The sequence below is a fragment of the Podarcis pityusensis genome (genome assembly GCF_964106645.2).
Source record: "Podarcis pityusensis genome assembly, chromosome: 2".
Classification (NCBI taxonomy): domain Eukaryota; kingdom Metazoa; phylum Chordata; class Lepidosauria; order Squamata; family Lacertidae; genus Podarcis; species Podarcis pityusensis.
This window is the reverse complement of record NC_138029.1, coordinates 39,441,852-39,455,909: the sequence shown is the minus strand read 5'-3', so window position 1 is coordinate 39,455,909 and position 14,058 is coordinate 39,441,852. Positions and strand designations below refer to the sequence as shown.

Here is a 14,058-nt window from a genome sequence, read left to right as displayed (position 1 = left end):
ATAATAAATACATTAAAGGGAACTGGATAGAGACCTTTTTCTCCCTCTCTTACAATACAAGATCTTATTGATTGGCAGTAAAATTGATTGGCAGTAGAAGCATGACCAACCAAAGACAGGGTAGCACACAATGCATAAGATGTGGTTGTAGCAGGATAGGTCTATCAAGAGCACTTGGCTATGATAATTAAATGGAGTCCTCTGGAGCATAATGGGCGGGTGTGGGGGCTGCAGGGGGTAGGGAGGAAGGGGGATTCCATTGCATCAGCTAACATGATGTTGGATATCACCCACAGGAAATAAAATAGCATGACATTTCATTGACCTTTATGAACTAGTGCTAAACAGTCCTGCTGAAGCCTTCACTTTATGACGGTAAAACGTCTGTGGATCAAATTGTAGAATAATAATGGAAATGTAGAATCTTATTTTTCTTTGGGCCTCCACTCCCTGCCAAAATGCTTAGCTGACAATATGTGTCATTGGCAAAGGGCATGTTTTCCCATTTGGAGTTGATAAAGCCCAGATAATTTTGAAGCCTGAAAAACAGCTCAGCGTCGGAGGTTAGATCAAAACTATTTCCAAAGAAAATCTTCTTTCTTCTTTGGAATGTTTTTATGTTTAAAATAAGATAATACGACTTTGCCCATAGTCGTAGTCTGTGCGAGGCCTGCTGGTTGCTGGCAAAATGCTTTTAGATGATTTTTGGCCAATATTTGAGTAATATTTAAGGTAGATTTGCAATTGCAGTAATACTGTAGAGACTTTCCTTCAGTATAAGCGTGAGGCCAGAATTATGTGTTAGGGCCATGAAAAGCAACAGCCTAGCACAGCCTTCCCCAACCTGGTGACCTCCAGGATTTTTAACTACCATCACACCTTGCTGATCTGGGCAGGTTGGTTTAGCATCATCTCCTCCTCCATTTGGAAATGACACCTTTGCTGCAGTTGGTGGAGCTTTATAAGGTAAAGGTAAAAGGACCCCTGACCATTAGGTCCAGTCGTGGCTGACTCTGGGGTTGCGGCGCTCATCTCGCTTTATTGGTCGAGGGAGCCGGCGTACGGCTTCCCGGTCATGTGGCCAGCATGACTAAGCCGCTTCTGGCAAACCAGAGCAGTGCACGGAAACGCCGTTTACCTTCCCGCCGGAGCAGTACCTATTTATCTACTTGCACCTTGACGTGCTTTCAAACTGCTAGGTTGGCAGGAGCAGGGACTGAGCAACGGGAGCTCACCCCGTCACGGGAATTCGAACCACCGACCTTCTGATCAGCAAGTCCTAGGCTCTGTGGTTTAACCCACAGCGCCACCCGTGTCCCTGGTGGAGCTTTATATGGGTTTACTAATATGCATACCTGAACTTAGCCATTCACAGGAACTGACTCCTCTCCGAGGATATCCACTTTTAAATTGATACATACAGAAGAATGTTTGTTAATTTATGTTTCAGCTAATGTGCATATTTACGTTATTGGGTTCTTACGTTATCTGCTTTCTCAGTACTTAATGGAAAACCTCAATAAACAAATATTTAAAGAAGAAGAACAACACATGGAGAGTGTGATGCGTTAGCTTGTCTCAAAGAAGCCAATTTAAGGAAGTAGGAGAGAGTGTAGACATATTGAATCGATAGCCTATGCGAAACACACCTATTCTGCTAACTACCCACGCCTCACTCCCTGATGGGCTTGTCTCTCCCCATACTAGGTTGACAGAGGTTTCTTAGATGCAGTATGGAGTTGGCAGTGTGGTGTTGCAATTACTGCCATGACACATGCCTATCTTTAATGCAGGGGTGAGGAACCTGTTTCCCCCAACAGCCCCAGCCAGATTAGCCATTGGATGATGAAAGTTGTAGTCCAACAACATCTGGAGGGCCACAAGGTTCCCACCCTGCTTTAAGGAATCTGCAGTCCTTAAAATGAGATTAGTGAATAGCTGCTTTATAGGCCAGAGGAAAGGACACTGTGAGGGAGCAGCAGTACAGGCAATTGTAGTGGGGGATATACAACCAACCCTTAAATATTTGCATGATTATATTGTTTTATATCAAAATTCAATGTGGATGTTATAGAAATTATATCAGTCAATTTCACACTGTGATACCAGTAGTAGCAGCATGCTTGTCTGAAGGGTTTTCATTATGAAACAATAAAAGGAAATTTGTTTTATACTTAAAAAATACCATACACTGTGTACTAATTGGCTTCTTCAGGAACATTGCTTTGTCAGGCATATTGAAATTATTTCCCCCCCACAAAGTCTTATTTATATGAGGGAGGTTGAAGAATGCATTGAGGAGGAATCCACAGAGTGGCAGTTTTAAAGAGTATTAGTCAATTTTAACTGCAGAACAGGAAGCTAAATAGGATTGATGAGGCTTTCATTTGCATATGGAGTCAATTAATTCTTAAGCAGCCTTCTAACAGTAGCTACTTTGTGGAGCTTGGAAGAACATATTAGCCCTCCTTATACAACTGTTAGAATGTATATTATAGAACTGAGTCCTTAAGTGTGTTTAAAGCCAAAAATATAACAAATTGAAGAATGTAATTTATTAATTTATTAATAGCTTTGCTTGTTAGGAAAGCTGTAATCAGAGTGCAGCATGAATATTTACAGTTATTGCTTTATTATCTATGTAAGTTATTCTACGTTATTTCTATATCTAAAGTTTTCACTTACAAAAAATTGTTTACTGTTGCTTTCTTAATTAATGTGGGAAAATAAACTATAGTTGCTTCTGAAGAGGTTTTTTTTCTTTTTTCTGTGTAGATTTTCTATTATTCCTGTTCCTGAAATCCCTATTTAATTTATAGAAATCATTTGAGCTGAAAATATCGAGCATCAGCTAATGTACATTGTGTGTCTGCATTGCGTTCGTCATTTTGACCAAAATAAAGAGAGAACTAAAAGTAGAGTATGGCGCAATATGTGTTCGGACAAAACTTTCTTGTAGTAGTTGTAGTTGTTGTTGTAATAGTGGAAATATTAATAGTGAGAAATCACTGTATGGGGTTTTTTTTTGGGGGGGGGGGAGTTTGTTTCTATGCCACCTTTTTCACCCGAAAGGTCAACAAGGTGAAACATAAAGGTTAACAATAATAAAAAAATTCAAGCAGTTTGGCAGATTACGTTGCTGGGCGAGCTCATAAGAATCTTTATTATCTTCCATATGTGGTATTCAATTGCTGGTGTGACAATAAATACAAAGGAAAAATAAAATGATACACACGCCCCTAAACATAATACTACAATTATGAACATGCTTAGCCAGTTGGATCACTGTCTCAAATCAAAGATCAATGACACAAAGCATTGCACTGGATTTTTTTTTTATTTAAAACTGGCATGAATTTTGGGAAGGGATGGTGTGCATGCAGGAGGAGGAGAAATACCAAACTTGAGTTATACCAGTCTGTACATTTAGTTCTGATTTCACTTTTATCTGCCCTGTCTTGGCTATGTGTAGCTATTGAGCATAAAATATTATTGGGAAGTGTATATAATAAATCTGTAGACGATAGTAGGGTTCTTTCCATAGGAAGAGTACAAGCTGTGCTTTCAGGGCATTTCCCAGAATAAAAGTCTCATGAATAAGGCCCTCAGTAGTTAACAGTTAACAGACTCTTGGGCTTTTCCAAGTTGAAAATGCCACCGGGGATTGAAGTTATTATGCAGGCACATGAGATCAGCCTGCTCAGTGCTGTGGGTGTCAGTGCTCTGCATGTAGTAATGTTTGTTCTTCTTTCTGCCAGCTGCAAAGAATTCAAGGCCAACTTCAAGATACAATGAATTTTAAGACTGCAGGGGGTTTGTTCTGTTTTGTGATACAGTTTTCTGGTAAACGGTCACACTGCTTCATTCCTATTCCAGTGGCAGTTAAGGACTAAAATAGAGCGGTTTGTATTAACACAGAGTTCCATGCTTGGGTTTGGCCACATTCATGCGCTGTACTTATTGTGAGGTAGATTAATTAAGATTTTGTTTGTGGCATAGGCACCAAGCCAGTTACTGTACGCTATGTAACAAATACGGAAATACACAAAGGGATTTCCTCTCTTTAGTCCACCTGCCACAAAGCAAATATCACTTTGTGTCTTTTTATTATGTCTTTTTGCAGCGTGTCTTTTACAGTACAAAATAATTACGGGACATAATACTTGCATAGATTTACGCTTATAGAAGTAGTTTAGGCTAACAATGGAATAGTAAACTTTTAATCCTTTTAGAAAGTTTTGACTCTGTTTTTTGGAAGGAGCTGAGCCAATAAAAACAGAGAGCAGCGTTGTGTGACAACTGGAGTCTAGCTCTAGGAAGAGAGAAGATAAAGCTTTAAACTCAGTCTCCTAATTCCTGTTTTTGGCTCACAACTAGGAGCTTTTCCATTTCTCTGTTTCACCACTGTGCTTTGTTAAACTTACCAAATCAATGCCATTTCCCTCAAATTTATAGATTTCTTAGTTCCAGCTTCCCTTATATTGTTATTTTAAAACATCAAGCAACATTGCAGTTTTCCTTCAAGTTATGATTTTCCAACATCTTCCTCCTGTTAGGTTTGGTTTCTCAGATGTTTATGTGCCAAGAAACATCTAAAATACAGACTGTTTTATCAGCAGAGCCGTATCTGTTTTTCAGCTTTATTCTCATTTTTTCTTGTGTTGAGCAGTGAGTACACATGACTAATGTACTGTTCCCTGCCCCCTGAAAAGTGCCTCCATTTGGAGACCTTTTAAGGCCAAGTGAGGTGTGTCAGGTTGATCAAGGTGAACTTCGAGATCAGCCACATTCCCATATAAAGCAGTGAACAGGAGAGTATTTTGCTTTACCGGTAAAGTGAGTGGGTAAACTGCTGTTACTCTTAAAAGATCTTTTGAATTCCTTGTTTATATATGGACAGGGCATTGAAAAGAAACATGTCTGTCATGTTTAGTTTGGCCTGTATTGATTTGTGTGGGATCATTTGTTTCATGACCTATTGTAAAATGTAGGTTCATTCTCAGGACCGCCACCTGCTTGGATGCTGCTGCTGCCACTTAAGAAGGGTGACCCTGGTGCTGGTCCTCCTCTGATGAGTGCTGATGCTGGCCTTGACCCAAATTGTAGTTGTTGCTTTCTATAGAAGCAAGATGATTGGAAGAGGAGAGAGGGATGCAGCTGTAGTCATCGTTTTATTTGCATCTTTCTTCATAGGTCTTGGGTCTGAAACTGCCATATGATGAACATACTGCTTCTAATATAACATTTAAAACTGAGCCTGACAATTCAGCTGAGACCTGATTCAAGTATACCCAACTCTTCATTTTTTACAGTCTGCTTCACCCTGAAGACTTAAGGCAGTTAGTAATTTTAAAGCAGCAAATACATTCGAATGAAACTCACACAGATTAAAATATATTAGAAGCCTCTCTATCAGATTGAGTTTTAACCACTGAATTTCACCAAAATATTGCAGTGCTTTTTTTTTTATTTAAAAAAAATATGCTTGGGTTCTGGTGAGTTCCCCAGAAGGAGGAAACTATGTAAAGACAGACACCCTCTGACAAAACATGGCCTGTGCCAAAAGTACTGCTTCAAATGGTTGCAAAATTAAATTTATTATTTTAACAGCAGCAGCTCATTGCTGACATAGTCTGAAAGATAACATTATGATTTACTAGTTTCTTTAGAATCTGTTGCCTGCTTGTGTGCCTCCCAGTTTGTGTATTTCCCTACCTCCAACTCTTTCCACTGGCTGATAGTTTCAAAAATGCAGCAAAAATTAAATTCTAGTTAATCAGGACAAGTTTGAATTGTTATATTATATTGAAAGTTGTTTTAAGGTATTTTCCAATCCTCATCTCATGTGTGCCCCATTTAAAGATTTTAATCAGTGTCCCTTTCTTGTTTAAAATTAAGACATTCATTGCTAGAATGGTAAAATCTACCTAATTCTTAATCATCCTTGTTGATGTGCAAATGATTTGCTTATGACCATTTTGTGTGGAACTGTCAGAGAAGGCTTACTGAAAATGAGATATATTTATGCCCAGTATGTACCGGTACCTCTTATCTATCCATCCGTTATTATCAAAGGAGAAGATTAAATTTGGTACAGTTTATTCTGATGAGTCTGTAATCTACTTATCATTTCCTTTTCCTTTGGCTAGATGCAGAACAAATAACTGTGGGTTGATTTATTACTTTTCTGTGTATTCTACAAACCATTTTCTTCTGCGTTTGTTTTATGATAGTATCTTAGCAATGTTTTGTGTAAACACTTGAAACATTTTAACACTGATTATTTGTACTTCTTTCTTTGGGATGGAGTCTTATATTTAGGCAGATATCCATGCAGCTTTTCTCAACCTTAAGTCCCCAGATGTTGCTGGACTTACAACTCTCATCATCCCTGGCTAGCAGGACCAGTGGTCATGGATAATGGGAGTTGCACTCCAACAACATCTAGGGACCTGAAGGGTGAGAAAGATTGGTTTACAGTAATCTGAAGGAGAGATTGTATGACTGAGGCCAATGTGATGCCATACTAAGCTTTTTGTCTCCCACCATTTTTACTTTAAAATATTGCTAAATCTTTATCTCTGTCTGGCACATTTTCTAAAAAAACAACAACAGTGCTGCATTTTCTTTAGGAGGCTTTTATGTTACTGAAGTGTGGAATGATATGCCTTAAATGTTCAGTAAGAGCACAGTGGTTGCCTCTGTGCCAGAGCTTCACACTCAAGGAATTCTCTTCTCAGGGTGGACACTTGCTTTTTCTGGCATTCCATGAAAGGTTCCAAACTCCATGGGCATTAAAGACTCTCCCGTTGACTTCACGGCAGGAGCCTTCTGATGCAGCAGGCTTCATACTTGAGGGCTGCCTTGTCATTTTTCTTTTCTTTTTTCTATGGTTCTGGGAAAGCTGGGGGTGGGTCCGTTCCATCAGTACAGACTGTTCTGGAGCAATCCACCTAATTAAGATTAAACATCGGTTTACTATCTTTTGGACATGTTGTACAAAAAATGTTATTTTAGCATACAATGGCACACCTCTTCCTACCTGTGTACATCCCTCCAATGTCCATGCAGCCAGAGAAAAGCAACAACAACCCAGCTGAGCCAGGGCAAAATGAGGAAACAGAAGTGAACAATGAGTGTTGCATTCTCATGGCTTTTTGGGTAATGTTTGTTATGATGGTTGGTTGTGATTTGCATATGTTATTAGAATTAACTTCTCAGCAAAAGCTAATAACAAGGAGAGGCAAAACCTCCCTCTCCCACCAGGGAGTGGAATCAAACACTAAATAAACTAGGCAGGGTGTTTCTGTATCATTTTGCAGTGCATTATAAAATGCAACCTAGGATCAGGCCTTTTTTTCAGCTGGAATTTGCGGCACCTCTCAGGTGGGCGCTATTGCTATTCTAAGAGAACAAGGGAGGCGTTCATGGTGAATACTAGCACCTCTTTTTCTAGAAAAATAGCAGTGTCTAGGACCATCTCCTGAAAGTACTGAGCAAAACTACAAGCAACTTTCCAGTATTTGCATTTTTAGCCCCTTCAGTGGCGGAATCAACAAGTCCCAGTATGGACAAAACATCAGTGTTTCAATTCAGACTCATATCTGGCTGTCTTCATGGCTATTCCTTTAGCTCTGGTACTTTGTGAAGCCCAAGGAAAGGTACTTTGTACCACTGAAAGCAAGTGAGGTGTATGCTAAAGCTGTTGTAGGCCTGTGATATGTGATTGCACCATTAGTTAGGATGTGCTAGAGTCTAGATTACCAGCTTGATCATACACTGGTATGTACTGATTCACTGCCATCCCATAATGTAGTTCAGATCCGCTGAGCATCAGCATGTAGCTTGAAGTTGAATCAATCTGCATGCTGTACACAATAAGCAATAATTGTCATTTGTTTGTGGTCAATGAACTATTCACTGAAAGGCTCCAAAAACCGTTCAACTGATTGGCACTGATTGAAAGCCTGTGGCCTGGAGGCAATAATTATATGGTTTATTTGGGGGGAAGAAAGCTGCACCTGCTTTATATTCTCTTGTATAAATGAACACAGTCATTTACTTCTGTGGCAGGAGGTAAGGGAACTGCAGCTCATGATGCTATTGAGACAAAGGCAAAACCTCCCCCTGCCCCAGGCAGCAAAGTCAGTACTGGCTGGTGGTGAGAGCAGGTTTTGCTCCCAGGTCACCTGTGCTGCTGACTGCAATGGCTTTATACTTCCTGTGAACTGCTCCCATTAGCTAATGCAGCAAAACATTAATTGCTATAATGGGAAAGATTAAAATGCTGGGTGTGTTTTTCCAATTCGTGTTTTTCTTTGTGAAAGAAGATGACACATATTGATTACAGGAATGAGGAAAAGGTATCCTCTCCTTGATCTGGCTGGCTGGTAATATGCACTGTTGTTAATGGTAACCCTAGATATCCCACTTTTAACCATGGCTTCAAAACACTTCCGTATTTGCTCTCCCATGATGTCTTTTATCTCATTTTCTCAAAGTAGGGTAGAAGTATGAGAATCACCATCCCCCAATGGAAGAAAGGAAACTTTTCAACTCCTTAGCTTTTGGGGAACTAGTCTTTATTCTTTCTGCATCCAGACCACCTCATAGTCATTACTATAAAACAGTAAGTGTGATGTTCTAGGCCAATTTTGGTACCTGAGGTGGAGATCCCGAATCTCAAAGACCACCGCAACAGCCAACATCTTTCCTCACCTTCTTCCTGCTTGTAGAGAGAGTCAAGCATGCAAATAAATGCATTGTAATAAGTAGCTCGCAGCTTACACACATTTAACTTTAGTGCATTCAGCTTTGTGCACTCGGATATATATATATATATATATATATATATATATATATATATATGGGGGAGGAAAGGGGATGGTCTGGAAAAAAGGATTTTGGCAATCCTACCTGCCATTGAACCCAATGTGTTTTGACTATATGTGGTTTGGCTTTATGCGCTACCCTGGGAACGTAACCCCGATGTAAGTGGAAAGTTGCCTGCATAAATGCAGTCTTCTCTCCTTCACTTTCAGCCTTTCAAGCAGTTAATATAGGATTGTTTCATTCTATCCTTGTTTACAGTTAACACTTGATTCTTCAATTATATTAATTTCTTCCTCATCGAAAGAGACTTTTAAAATGAGTCTTCAGATGAGCTGTCTCATCTTGACATATCTGGCTGGTAATATCTTAATCACATGCAAACTCAAGAAATGGCAGCAACACTTTCACAGTTCTTTTCCCATCTCCATCGCAAAGTCCTTGGGCAGGGAAGAGGTTATAGGGCAGTGGAATCCCTAGCCAAAGTGGATCCTGGCAAATCGCCCAGAACAGCTGTTCCTATTGGCTGCATTTTTCACTAGTATGCCCTGTAAGGATGTTGGACATATCATCAGAAAACGCAACCAGGAAAAAAGAGTGCTCCAGATTTGAAGCTGCGGCGGAAAAGGAACCAGAGATTGGGGGCTGAATGTGGATCAGTACTTTTGGCAGTAGATCCAGTGTGGTCCTGACACATGAGAAAGGAACAGCTATGATTGTGGAAAGAGGGTTACTTTTCCAACAGCCACATGTCTTTAGCTTGGGCACATGATACCCCTTACATGGAGCTTTCTGTGTAAGATTTTAAAAGGTTACAAACAAATATATCTGTTCAGATATAAAAGGATAACTATCAAGTTTATGTTCAGGTCTGTTACCACTAGGAAGAAGAAGGTGTATAAAACCTGCAATTTCTCTACAATCAAAGGCTGCTACAGAAGTCAGAATATCTTGGTCGATAGGATGTGTTTTTGTGATTGTGATTAAGTACAGTGGTACCTCGGGTTACATACGCTTCAGGTTACAGACGCTTCAGGTTACAGACTCCGCTAACCCAGAAATAGTACCTCGGGTTAAGAACTTTGCTTCAGGATGAGAACAGAAATCGTGTTGCGGCGGCGCGGCAGCAGCAGGAGGCCCCATTAGCTAAAGTGGTGCTTCAGGTTAAGAACAGTTTCAGGTTAAGAACGGACCTCTGAAACGAATTAAGTAGTTAACCTGAGGTACCACTGTATCTCTCTTTGATTTTAGATAAACTCAATTTACCCACCTCTTTTTTAGAAAACATTCACTTCCCACTTGACAGGGAACACTTTCCTTAAGCCAGGCATGGCCAAACTTGGCCCTCCAGCTGTTTTGGGACTACAACTCCCATCATCCCTAGCTAACAGGACTAGTGGTCAAGGATGATGGGAATTGATGTCCCAAAACAGCTGGAGTGCCAAGTTTGGCCATGCCTGCCTTAAGCAGTCCAGTCCGCTTCCAGTGTTCAACATTATGTGATCATTTTCCTGTGTTGCAAGGCAGACAAACTTCACTATTTTTTAAAAAATAGCTACTCATTCTCAATTGCTTACAAACTTCCTTTAAAGTATCATCTAACAATGCATTGTTTTACAGAGGCTTGGAGAAGAGAAGTAGGATTTAAGCCCCATAGTCATAGGTCTTAGCATTTCAGTGTGTTGGGAGAAACATCCATGCATTTATGCTGAGATGAGCATTGCTCAGTCCAGGATCAATCTCAGAGCTGTGCAACAACATGCAGGGCTGGGGGCCTGGAGTAGTGGTGGGCAGACGGGGACAGCGTGGCACTTGAGATCATGCAATGTGTTGAGAATGGAAAGGGATGGAGGAAAATCCTTTCAGCAGAGAACAAGAAGGTTGGATTTGCCTTGTCTTCAGCCAGTTGAATTACATTATTCACCACTACAGTTTCAGTTTTTCAACTGCAGAGTTCTTTTAATAAACATTTTTTTTTTATCACTGTAGGATGGAAATCTGTGCGGATACTTCGTGCTGTGAAGTCTGAGTGCGCACAGCTTTGGTAAACAGCACAGAGTGAGATTGAGTATTTGTAAAATAGTCTCTTTGGGGATAGGCTGATGAAAAACACAAAGAAACATAGCTGAAAGCCTGATGCAGAGGACATGCCAGCAGTGTAGCTGGATAAAGTAGTGGTTTAAAAGTTGGCAGGGAATGAGGCTATTCAATTAACACCTTCTTTTTTGAGTGCTCTAGACATGTATATTGGATGAAATAATGTTGACTAGATATCAGAAAGGCAAGAAGGCTGCTTATTTCTTCTCCACACTCTTCTCCACAGTGTCAAATGGTGTCTCCAGATATTAAAGGGTTGTTGGTAGGTCTTAAGTTTTGTTGTATGGAGTGGGAAATCTCCTGTACATCAAGTTAATATTCCAGAACAATACCTCTATTTATGCTAGTTCTCCAAAAAGTGAGGCACGTGCAGCAAAGTGATCAGTAAAGAAGAAATAGCTATTTTGACAGATCCATGCCTTTCATTTAACCCAGAAGCTACAGTATTGGAATGGACAAAGAACATATTCATGTAGCGTTTTTTAATTATTATTACCAGTACATCCCAATTTTCAGGTGGGCACAACTGATTGTTAGTTGATGACAGAAGCTGTATAGGAGACTTGTCCTAACAAGCAATAATTGTGTAATTAGGGGCTTTTAATCAAGTCATGGAATTCTAATTCATTCTTTGCCTTCATTCTGCTGAAAGTTAATATCATCCTCATTGACTGAAATCCATCAGCAATCCTTTGTTCTCCAAACCCTTTGCAAGTGCTAGTGGCACAGTCGACCTTTATTTACGTACAAGGCAAACAAGTGGTAAAAACTGCACTATGTCAAAAACTAATATCCAAAAGCAGTCGAAGGGTGCATCTTGTTTAATCCTTGCCACCACAAATAGCCAAAAACTGCAGGAGTTTCCTGAGCAAATGTGATATTTAAGAGCAAGAAATACGTGAAATGTTAACAAACAAGCAGTGCTGAAGGTCCCTAGCATTATGGTTTTGTAACCCTTTCTGTGTTTGATTTCTCATAGAACTGAAAAATGTAGTGCCCCATCCTTTGCAACCAGGGTCATTGACAGGGTGTGTCACACGTGTAACAGGCTTTAAGCATGCAGGGGCTCCAGACTCTTGTAAGTCATTTGGACATTTGTGAAGAAAGCTAGAAAGCAAAGCATGCAGGCACCATTCTAAGACTGTAGATGGAGAGAAGCTGCTGCTGTTAACCAGTTAATCATGAGAGAGAAAAGATGCAGAGCCCTCAAATATTTCATTTCATCCTTGCTTTACACAATCTGCCATTGTTATAAACCACCACTCCCCCCCCCCCGTCTTCATACCTACTTGCTCCCATGCTATTGTTGTAAGCCAAAAATGGCTTATCTTCTGAGTTTATGCCCATAAAACTCAGAGACGTAAGGAGTTAGGAGTCCATCATTGTTTATTGCAAAGCAATAGGTTACAGTCAGATTGTTCTGCGAAACTGAACCATGCCCAGTGGTCCGGCAGTGGTATTTGCAACATTTCAAACAAAGCATTTCAGTTTTCACCAAACAAATAAATCATTACCTCATTTCATGTTTAATACGCATGCGCAATAGGCACTGGCAATTTATGGTGATTCAGGTTTGATTCTTACCAATTTCTGTTGGCTAAGCTTTGATTCCCACATTATATTAGTATGCATGTTGGGAACCTGTGTTACGTGTAGCCATTTGCACAATGTAGCAACTGTTGTTCTAGCTTTGAGCTGCATCTTTGTGATTCACATATTAGCTGTATTCCTGCCCCGGGGTGTGTGTGTGTGTGTGTGTGTGTGTGTGTGTGCAGCAACTTGCAAAATCATCAGTTTCATAAAGCAACAGGTCACCGTAACTCCTCTATTAGAAGCGCACTCTAGGATTTCCAGGGGTACACATTATCACATTTATTTTGGCCCTTTGGGCCACCACCACCACACTATGGACACTGTTGTTGTGTAACCTGCCTTCAATTTTGCTCCCCTATCCTGCCCTAACTTCTTGCAAATCCAGCATTGTGCTGCATCACTACAAATCCTCCAAGGTGGGTGCACAATGACATTATTACAATTTTTATTATAACAGAGAGACAAACTTGATATTAATATTTAGGCCTCAGCTTTCTGCTGAGGTTCTCCCCTTGTCTTTCCCCCTCATACCTCCCTTATCAGCTCCTTTTCTCTCCAGTTCCCCAACTGTCAAATTTCAACTGGCTCTCCCTCACTAACAAGTTTACTCTCAATTGACTAGAATCTCGAATCTTACTCAGTCTTTCCTATCGCCCAGAGCAAGTGCAATGAATTTGCCTGATCCAGGCCCTGCCTAATAAATTATCAAAGCAATGGTTTCTCTGCTCTCAGAACCTGTCACCAAGCAGCTATTGCTAAACAGGCAACATATGAATAGTACAAGGCCCTGAACTTCGACAGTCGCAGAGGTCACACAATATATTTTCCTTCAAAGCACATGCATTAAATCATACTTTCAACATTTTTCCACACCATGTTATAAGCTAAACATGGTTGGCCATGTTTAGCCATGGAAGCACTTGTTTGGGTCAAGGGAATTCAGGCACAGCATTATCATATTATAATAACAACTTAGCTTTCATTATTCTGTTGTGTTTTTCAAAATTGAGTGTGCATGTAGCAGTGAGTTAAAGGTTCAGGTTACTGGTGATATCTGATCTATAATACTTTTGACTTGTTATTTTTTTTATGTTTGGAAGAAAGGCAAGGCAAGCTACACACATTAAACTAGTCTATTTATAAAGGAGAAATAAATTCAAGTAGGATCCTAGCACAATTAGCCATGTAAAATAAAGATGATGGATAGCCTAGATGACAGACTTCCTCAAGTCCAGATGCTTTCCCTCTGAACTCACTGGACAATTATTTTCGCATTTGCCAAGGAATATTTAGTGTCTTACAATGTAATTTTAGGATTTGCAGTACTATTGTATTATTCCAGAGATTGCTATAATTCTCAGGTTATTGAAGAAAATCTGGCAGCTCTTCCAAGTGCCTTAAAAGCATTTTGTTGCAATATGAGACGTAAAATGGCCTTTCTGAGGGCATCCTTATCCTGTATCCAGATTCCCATCATATTTTCTTAAGCAGCAACAGTCTTTGATGCTTATTAGTTCTGTCTGTTGGATCTTAATGGGA

At 40.0% G+C, this 14,058-nt stretch overlaps 1 protein-coding gene across 3 annotated transcripts in view; it reads left to right on the top strand.

Moving 5' to 3' along the window:
• The window catches only part of B3GNTL1 (UDP-GlcNAc:betaGal beta-1,3-N-acetylglucosaminyltransferase like 1), a 166,154-nt gene that overhangs the window by 58,057 nt on the left and 94,039 nt on the right, over window positions 1-14,058 (top strand). The window contains exon 1 of one of the 3 annotated variants that reach the window (XM_080993956.1): window positions 12,913-12,935. The exons of the other annotated variants lie outside the window; for them this stretch is intronic. The gene's annotated coding sequence lies outside the window, so the exon portion shown is untranslated. Of the gene's footprint in view, window positions 1-12,912; window positions 12,936-14,058 lie in introns of those variants that run through there. 3 annotated transcript variants of the gene reach the window in all.